The 10,000-nt window shown below is 46.8% G+C and overlaps 1 protein-coding gene across 1 annotated transcript in view; it reads left to right on the top strand.

The window, feature by feature from the left end:
* Window positions 1–10,000, top strand: part of LOC143292699 (BAI1-associated protein 3-like) — a 297,052-nt gene that overhangs the window by 35,041 nt on the left and 252,011 nt on the right.

Genomic DNA, 10,000 nt, shown 5'->3' with positions numbered 1-10,000 from the left:
AAAAAAAGTATCGAACGCTGATGAAGAAGAACCAGCAAAAAAAAGCACGGAATGATCTCCATCCTCGTGTCATTGTGTCCACGCATCCCACGTCAGTTTTTGTTGTTTGTCGTCTATTTCCTCGCCAGTCACTTTCTGTGTTTATCTATGTCTACGTTCGCTCTCTCTCTCTCTCTCTCTCTCTCTCTCTCTCTCTCTCTCTCTCTCTCTCTCTCTCTCTCTGTATTCCCTCCTCTCTCTCAACCCGTGTCTTGCCCCGTCTCTCTCTCTCTCTCTCTCTCTCTCTCTCTCTCTCTCTCTCTCTCTCTCTCTCTCTCTCTCTCTATTCCTCTCTCTATCTCCATCTGTATTTTCCACCGTCTCTCTCTCCCTCCTTCTCTCTCTCTCAATGGCTTCCTCTCCCCCCTCTCCCCCCTCTCTCTCTATTTCTTGCTACGACTCTCTCCCTCCCTGTTTCCCCCTCCTGACATGCTGCAGTCAATAAGTAAACAGGAAAGGGAAGATCTGTGTTCGATGAAGAAAGTAAACCCAAACCAGAGCTAGACAAAATCAATGTGACAATACGTGCCTATACAGGGCATAATGTTACCATCTCCACATGAACTTTCTCCCCCCCCCCCCCTATTCATGTTTGTGCCTCTACAGGGCATAATGTTACCATCTTCACATGAACTTCCCCCCCGCCCCCCAACACCCACAGACACCTCCAGCGTTCCTCTCACTCCTGTCCTTTTACATCCACCCCACCTACACAATGACCACTTCGCCACGCCATCATCGCCCAACTTGGTACCTTCACTCTGGAAAGAAAATACGAGATGCAATGATAATTTATCTCATGACAACAGAGAGACCCAGAATGCATATACTAATGCCGCCTCTTGTGTGTGTTCTTTTTTTCTTTTTTTTTGTGTGTGTGTGGTTTTTTTTTTTTTCGTTCTTATCATGTTGATGTCAGAATCAAAGTATGGGTCTCTTCCGGCGCGTACTTGGTATGTAGTGAATGTGCGATAGCGTTCTTTGTGCTCGTCCTGGAATATATATATATATATATATATATATATATATATATATAGAGAGAGAGAGAGAGAGAGAGAGAGAGAGAGAGAGAGAGAGAGAGAGAGAGAGAGAGAGAGAGAGATTTTTAAACACCCGCTCACGCATCTCTCTATTTTCGTGTCTTTGTCTTACTGTACTGTCTCTGGGACGATTTGTGTTTACACCCTGTTCCACTGAAGTCTGTCTCTTTGGTCTATAGCCTGTCTCCATAGAGCGGGAGGGGGAGGAGACATCCACCCACCCAGTGACCTTCCTTTCCAATCCCCTCACCTTGCAGTCCCCGGCCCCACTCAGCCCTGTTAAGGAGGAAAAGAAAACAAGGGCCTAACAACCCGTCATTACTGTGGACAGAAAGAGAAGTGCCTGCACTCCTGATGTCGCCCTCTTTTTGTGATTATTTTCTCCTCGTCCATCTCGTTACTGTCAAATTAAAGTCTGGGTCTCTCCCGCGACACGTGCTCGGCATTATTATTGTGGACATGTTTTAGTGTTGTTTCTGTTGGTGCCGGAACGTTAGGAGACCGCTTGTTTGTTTGTTTGTTTCTTTCTTTCTTTTTGATGTCTGCCCACTTGCGCATCTTTCCATTCTCGTGTCTGTCTATACTGCCTGAATGTCTCAGCGAAGTGTTGATTGTAGACCGTATTCCACCCCACCCCCCCCCCCCCGAAGGCTGTATCTTGGATTTCTAGCCTGTCTGGGGTGAGATATTCTGTTATAAATGTGTCAGTGGGTTTTGTTGTTTTTTTTGTTTTTTTTTTGTTGTTGTTGTTGTTGTTGTTGTTTTTTGTGTGAGCGAGTAAAGCAAAGACAAAGAGAGTGGCGGGGAAGGATGCGGTGTCCATTATCCATCCACACTGCGACCTGCCCATCCCTGTCCCTACTCCTGCAGTCATCTCCTCTGTCTTGTTAAGAAGGAAAACCAGAAGCAAAGGCCTCAGCATGCCGTGATGACTGCATGTGGACAGAAACAAGTGTCTACACTTCTGATGCCGACCCCCCTCGTGTGTGGCTATTTTATCTTCGTCTATCTCGTCACTGTCAAATCAAAGAAGTCTGGTTCCCTTCCGATGCACAGTCGGTATAATTCGGACGCGATTTAGTGTTTTTGTGTTTGTCGTGTAATATTCTGACTCCGTTTGTTTTTGTTTTGTCGTTTGTTGTTGTTGTTGTTGTTTTATGTCTGCGCACTCGCGTATCTATCTATCTATCTGTCTGTCTATTTTCCTGTTGGTCAGTGAATCTGCATGCGAAGAGTTAAGTTTGCACCCTGTACCACACACCATGAAAGCTGTTTCTTGGATTTGTAGCCGGTCTCGATGAGGTATGCTCTCAGTTGGTGCATAATGTTTCGGTGTGAGTTAAGCAAAGAGAGAGAAAGGGAGACAGAGAGAGGTGTGTGTGTGGGGGGGGGGGGGGGGACGAACGAATCTTTTTTTTTATTTGGGGAAAAAAAGGGATAGCACAAATGGCTTGTTTTCATTCTGCCCTCATGAAAAAGGAAAACATAACAAATACTCAATACAAAAACATGACACTGCATGAATAAATTTCAATTCTGTCCCACAAAAAAGACGAACAACATAAGCACATGCACAAATAATAATTAGAACAGAAAGAAAAGAAGGAGGAAGAAGGAAGAGATAAGGAGAAAGGCAGACAGAAAACAACAACAACAGAGAGCTAGAGATAGACAGACAGACATACAGACAGACAGAGAGAAGAGAGAGAGATAGTGAGAGAGAGAGAGAGAGAGGAGGGGATTCCGTTAGTTGATGCCCATGTTTTAGTGTGAGTTAGTGATGCAAAGAGAGAGAAAGAGAGGGAGCAGGTTATCCATCCACCCAGTGACCTCCCGTACCAATCCCTACTCCCTGCAGTCCCCACCACGACTCTTATTAAGAAGCAAAGACCTAGCAACCCGTCATTACTGAGGACAGAAACAGAAGTGTCTGCACTCTTAATACCGTCCCCTGTGTGTGTGGCTATTTTCTCCTCCTCCATCTCGTTACTGTCAAGTCAAAGTCTGCTCCCCTTCCGACGTGTGGAAAGTCTATTGTGTAGGCGATTCATCGTTCTTTGTGTTTAACCTGTGTCTGTCTGTCTGTCTGTCTGTCTGCTTGTTTTAAAGTCTGCCTATTCGTGCATCCTTGTTTTGGTTTATGTGTTCTCTCTCTCTCTCTCTCTCTCTCTCTCTCTCTCTCTCTCTCTCTCTCTCTCTCTCTCTCTCTCTACCTGTCTGTCTGTCTGTCTGTCTCTCTCTCTCTCTCTCTCTCTCTCTCTCTCTCTCTCTCTCTCTCTCTCTCTCTCTCTGCGTGCGCATGTCTATGTGTGTGTGTTTCTGCCTGTCTGCAGTTTAACTGTCTCTCTTTCAATCCCCTGTCTCTCCATCTGAAAAGAGGAGGTTTAGTGTAATGACTTATCTGAATACACACGCGAGGCTGTGTTGTGGATATCTGTGTATCTGTCTTGTTTGATTGAGAGATTTTGTTTGTTGGTGAAATGTTTTGGTGTGAACGACCAAAGCAGAGAGAGAGAGAGAGAGGGTGACAGACAGACAGACAGACAGAGAGGTAAGGAAATATCCACCTCCCACTTCAACACCCAGTTAACCCCAGCCGCCCTTCCTTTCCCTAACCCGACCCTCCTATCCCCGCGGTCTTTTCACCCCTGTCAAGAAGGGACAAGATGCAAAGGTCTCAGTGACCCGTCATTACATCCGTTAGGAGAAACAGGAGTTCTCGAATCCATAATGCCCCTCACCACTTGTCTTTCTCCTTTTTCCTCGTTCATCTCTCATTACTGTCAGCTAACGTATGGTGCCATCCATCACATACACTCCGCCCTCTCTGTAAACCCCTTCGCAATATTCACGCTCCTGTAATAATGTCATCTACCCACCACATGACCTCGAAGACGGACCGCTCCCTCCCACTCACTCTCTTCGTCAGTCTAGAAGGAACAAGATGGAAACCTTCAATTGACGTCAATACTGTCGACAGAAACACGAGTCATCGTATTCCTAGTGGCTGCCCCTTGTGTTTTTCCCATCAGCTCTCTTCGACTGTCTCTCGTTACTGTCAGCTAAAGACTGGTTGTCATCCGTCACGTGATCTCAACCCTCTGTGGTTACCCCTAACCGCCAATTTTCACCCTTCAGTACAAATGATATCCACCCAATGCATCACCTCCCAAACAATCCACTACCACCCACCGACTCCATTCATCCCTGTTAAGAAGGGACAGGATGTGAATTTCTCAGCGACCTGCCAGTGGACAGAACCAGGAGCTGTCGCACCCCTGGTGCCAGAAATTGTGAACCTCCTTTCTCTTTTGTCTCTCTTTAATGTCAGCTGAAGACCCACTGTCCTCCATCACATGCCCTCCACATTCTCTCTGCATCCACCTCCACCTCACCCCCACCTCACACACAGGACTGTCTTGATTAATGCTTCCCATCCACCACAGGATCTTCCATTCCAACCACTACTAACCATCCCGTCTCCTCGCAACCGTAAAAAAAGGGGAACAAATGGTATTGCCTCGGAGGTCTGTCCACGTTTTCTGACGCCGCCCCTTAGGTGTCTCCTTTTGCCCTCGATCATCTCTCGTAACAGTCAGCTGAAGAATGTCTGCCATAGGTCTCGTGCTCTCGACCCTCTCGATATTCCCCTCCCCAACTTACACACTCACGTACTCCTGAGATCTACGCACCACGTGACCTCACAGATCCACTACTCCTACCCACCCATTCTTAATCTCTTCACCTTTGTCACAATGGGACAAAATAGAAAGATCCCAGCAACATGAAAGAAACAGGAATCATCACATCTTTAATGTGACCCTTGTGTTTCTGCTTTCTCCTCGACCATCTTTCTTGACTGTTAGCTGAACACTGGCTGTTCTCCGTTTAGTCTTCTCCACCCTACATCCCACCCCCACCCCCCACTCCACCCGCCATACCCCTATCTTAATGACAACCATCCACCACGTGACCTTTCGTTCCAATCACTACCACCTAACAGCCCTCCTCGCACCCGTCAAAAAGGAAAAGATGCTATGGCCTCGGCGGTCAGTCTGCACTTCCTGACAGTGCCTTTTATGTGTCTCATTAATCTGGTCCTCGTTCATCTCTCGTTAAGGTCAGCTAAAAACTGTGTGTCACTCATCACATGCTGTCCACTCTCTCTTCATTCCCCTGCTCAAACTTTCACACTCCCGAAGTAATGAGACCCACCCACCACATGACCTTCCAGACCCATCACTTCTACCCACCAATTCTTATTCTCTTCACCCCTGACAGAAGGTGACAATAATGCAAAGGTCTCAGCGACCTGTCATTACCATGGATACGGGAGGCGTCTCACCCCTAATTGCCGTCCCTTGTGTTTCTCCTTTTCCTCATCCATCTCTCTTTACTGTCAGCTACGTTAACCGCGTTCTGGCTCTCTTCCGTCACGTAATCACGATTCTATGGGCGCCGCTTAGCAGTCTTCGTGTCAGCTCTCCTGTGTCTGGTTTTCTTGTTTCCTGCCTGCCCACACGCCGATCACGTGCTGTGTGTGTGTGTGTGTGTGTGTGTGTGTGTGTGTGTGTGTGTGTGTCTGTGTCTGTCTGTCTGTCTGTCTGTCTGTCTGTCTGTTTTCCTACTGCCTGTTGTTGTTGTTGTTTTTGTTTGTTTTTATTTTTCTGCCTCTTTCTATCTGTCAATTCATGTCACTCTCTCCCGCTGTGTCACGCACGCATAGACACACACACAAAGACACACCGACACACACAGACACAAAGACACACACACACACACACACACACACACACACACACACACACACACACACACACACAGTTAGAGGTAACGCGTCCGCCTTGGAAGCGAGAGTATCTGAGCGCGCTGGTTCGAATCCCGGCTGAGCCGCCGATATTTTCTCCCCCTCCACTAGACCTTGAGTGGTGGTCTGGACGCTAGTAATTCGGATGAAACGATAAACCGAGGTCCCGTGTGCAGCAAGCATTTAGCGCACGTAAAAGAACCCACGGCAACAAAAGGGTTGTCCCTGGCAAAATTCTGTAGAAAAATCCACTTCGATAGGGAAAACAAATAAACAAAAATACAAAAAAAAAAGAAAAAGAAAAAAAAAAGGGTGGCGCTGTTGTGTAGCGACGCGCTCTCCCTGGGGAGAGCATCCCGAATTTCACACAGAGAAATATGTTGTGATAAAAAGAAACACACACACACACACACACACACACACACACACACACACACACACACACACACACACACACACACACACAGAGCAGTGAAAATGGGGTCAAAGAATAATAACAAGAGTAACAAGGCTGCATTAACCGGAAAGAGTATGCATCAACTCCCCTCCCCCCCAATCCCGGCCCCAAATCCAATATACACTTACTGCTGCAGCCTACTCCGCCACAAAAAGCAGGGACTTGTGCATCTCTCCTTCGATTTCTGCCATCAGAGAGAGAGAGAGAGAGAGAGAGAGAGAGAGAGAGAGAGAGATTCCAGATTCAAGATTCCAGATTCCATATGGTTTATTCATGTATAGACCTAGGCCCCATATGAAGGGGTATGTGAACATTATCCTTTTATATAATTATAGACAAACATCACATTGTAATGCATGTTAACGTCCAAATGGAGAGGGAGACAGACAGACAGACAGACAGACGCACAGACAGACAGACAGACTCACAGACAGACACAGTATTCTCCCAAGCACCATCCAACCAACCGCCTGTCACCGATTCCCCAACACTGTTCTTCCGCCCTGACTCTACTCCTCCTACCATTGACTTGATTATGTCCCTTGGATTGTGCAAGCAGGCTGTCTGGATGCCGCGCGGGAGCCTCTTTCTCTGAATCTGTATCTGTCTGCAAGCCCCCTCCCCCCCCCCCCCCCCCCCCCCGACCCCCCAACCTCTCTCTCTCTCTGTTATTTATATATGCTTGTCTGTCTGTCTGTCTGTCTGCCTCTCTTTCTCTTTTTTTTTTTTTTTTTTTTTTTTTTAACCTCCCATTTTCGGTTGCTCGTTCGCTCGGTCATTCAATGCGCATGTTCAAAAAAAGAAAAGAAAAGAAAAGAAATAAACACACAGACACACACACACGCGCGCGCGCATGTGCACACAGGCACACACACACACACACACACACACACACACACACACACACACACACAGGAAACAGACGAGAGAAGCATGCTGGATTTTTTTTTTTTTTTTTTTTTTAAGAAAAAAAGGAATTACAAAAAAAAAAAAGACTTAAAGACTCCGGTTCATGGAGAGACAAGTACCGGAAAATGAACACCCTGTCATTAAAAGAACAGACACACACTTGGCTACACTCCCCAATCATGCTGCCTGTCACTGTTTAACGCCCTCCCCCCGCCCCTCCCAACCACCACCCTACACCCACCCCCGTCCCACGCGCCATCCACTGACTCACATTTCTGCCATTATCTGTTCCTTCTTGTCACGTTAAGAGTTGTGTCCCTTTAGTCGTTGTGTGTGCGGAAGCCGCAGAATTGTGATCTGCTGGCGATTGTGTGGGTTTTGAAGTACAGTGTCATATTTATCTGTTCTCTTTGTCTATGCACGATTCGGTCATCTCTGTCTGTCTCTGGCCGTCTCTGCCTCTGTCTTTCTCCCTGTCTGCTTGATTCCTTGTACTGTATCTTGCTTCGCCATTCTGTGTTTATGTGCCTCTGTCTGTCAGTCTGTCTGTCAGTCTGTCTGTCTCTCTGTATCTCTCTTTTCTCATAATTTCACTCCCTCCCTTTTCTCCCATGTTTATCGCTTCTCTGCCTTTGCGTGGGCTTGTGTGTGTTTGTGTGTGTGTGTGTGTGTGTGTGTGTGTGTGTGTGTGTGTGTGTGTGTGTGTGTGTGTGTGTGTGTGTGTTGGCAGTTTGGATGAAAGAGTAAGATAGAGAGAGGGAGGTGGAGAGAGAGAAGGAACAGAGAGAGAGAGAGAAACAGACAGACAGAGACAGAGAGGTATGCACACACGTAGAAAGAGACAGACAGACAGACAGAGACAGAGAGATATGCACAAACGTAGAGAGAGAGAGATAGAGGGAGAGAGAGAGAGACAGATAGACAGACAGACAGACAGAGCGGAACAGATAGGAAATATGTCACGGGGTGATGAGGAGAGAGAACAATACCTCGGTCGGAAACCAAGCAGGTGTGTATATGACACCAACGTCATAAGTATTCTGTTGCGGGCGGTATTGGTAAATCACGCGCAGATTCTAATGTTGCTGTTGCTGTTGTTCGCAGATTAATGGTGTGTGAACTTTACATACACACGTGCAGTATCACTGTCTGTAAATGTAATGTTTCTCGCATGGTGCCAACCCGAACGGGAGAAAAAAAATCAACTCTGTGTTGTGTGTGTGTGTGTGTGTGTGTGTGTGTGTGTGTGTGTGTGTTCATGTGTGTGTGTGTGTGTGTGTGTGTGTGTGTGTGTGTGTGTGTGTTCATGTGTGTGTGTGTGTGTGTGTGTGTGTGTGTGTGTGTGTGTGTGTGTGTTTATATATCTCTGTGTATATTCATGTGTGTGTGTGTGTGTGTGTGTGTGCCTGTGTGTGGCTGTGTGTGTGTGTGTGTGTGTGTGTGTGTGTGTGTGTGTGTGTGTGTGTGTGTGTATTTATATATCTCTGTGTGTATTCATGTGTGTGTGTGTGTGTGTGTGTGTGTGTGTGTGTGTGTTCATATAATTATATATTTGTGTGTGTGCCTGTGTATGTGTGTGTGTGTGTGTGTGTGTGTGTGTGTGTGTGTGTGTGCGTGCGTGCTTATGTATATATGTGCGTGTGTGCAGCCACGAGCTGCGTGTAAAAATGCGTGTTTGCATTTCTGTGACCAAATGGGAACACTGAGGTTCATAGACAAGAGTCCATGAAGATAAGACGCACAGTGTTTAGCGACAGGCGTTGAGGATCGATCATCTGCTGATACCGTTGTCATGTGTGATTCTTTGTCCACGGTAACCAGAACAAGGAATCGGCACGACTGCCCACCCGTCAGTGACCATTGATCTGTGTAGCTGTTACCGAAATATTTAGAATTATCGGTCTGTTTTCAACACGTGACATTCCAACACAAACCTGAAACCTGATCTTTCTGTCCCTGTATGTCCGTCTGTCTGTCTGTCTTTCTGTAGCACTCTCTGTATCACTGTCTCTGTCTCTCTGTCTGTCCGTCTGTCTGTCTGTCCTCTCTCTCTCTCTCTCTCTCTCTCTCTCTCTCTCTCTCTCTCTCTGCGTCTCTCTGTGTCTGTCTGTCTGTTTCTGTTTTTGTCTTTCTCTTCCTGTGTCCCTCTGTCTTATTTTCTATATCACCCTCTTTCTTATTGCCCATTGTGTGTGTGTGTGTGTGTGTGTGTGTGTGTGTGTGTGTGTGTGTGTGTGTGTGTGTGTGTGTGTGTGACAAATGTATTAAACGCAAAATGACGAGTCGGTCCCGCTTGAATATTTCATTCCTTTGCTGATCATGAAGGGGAGCAAGCAACACTTCAAGCTACGGGGATCATTGGGCGAGATGTTGACACGAGGGCTATAGCTTTCCTTCCAACACCACGGTGTGCACGTGTTGAGATTTGACGCCCATGTCATCCTGAGAGCTTCTGGGTGGGGTTTCAGTGGGGCAACAGAGAGAGAGAGAGAGAGAGAGAGAGAGAGAGAGAGAGAGAGATTGAGGTGACACTATTTTTAAACGAGACAGCGAGAGAGTGGGGTGACACTGTTTTCGAAAGGAAACAGACAGAGAGAAGAGAGCGCATGGGCGCTCAAGAGAGAGAGAGAGAGAAGTGACAATATCTTTGGACAGCGAGAGAGGGGTAACTTTATTGTGAGAGAGACAGAACGGGAATAGGGGGAGCTTTTTTTTTCTTTTTTTTTTTTGAGAGAGAGAGGGGTGGTT

This window comes from Babylonia areolata, chromosome 1 (genome assembly GCF_041734735.1).
Source record: "Babylonia areolata isolate BAREFJ2019XMU chromosome 1, ASM4173473v1, whole genome shotgun sequence".
Lineage (NCBI taxonomy): Eukaryota > Metazoa > Mollusca > Gastropoda > Neogastropoda > Buccinidae > Babylonia > Babylonia areolata.
This window is presented reverse-complemented; position numbering and strand designations above follow the sequence as displayed.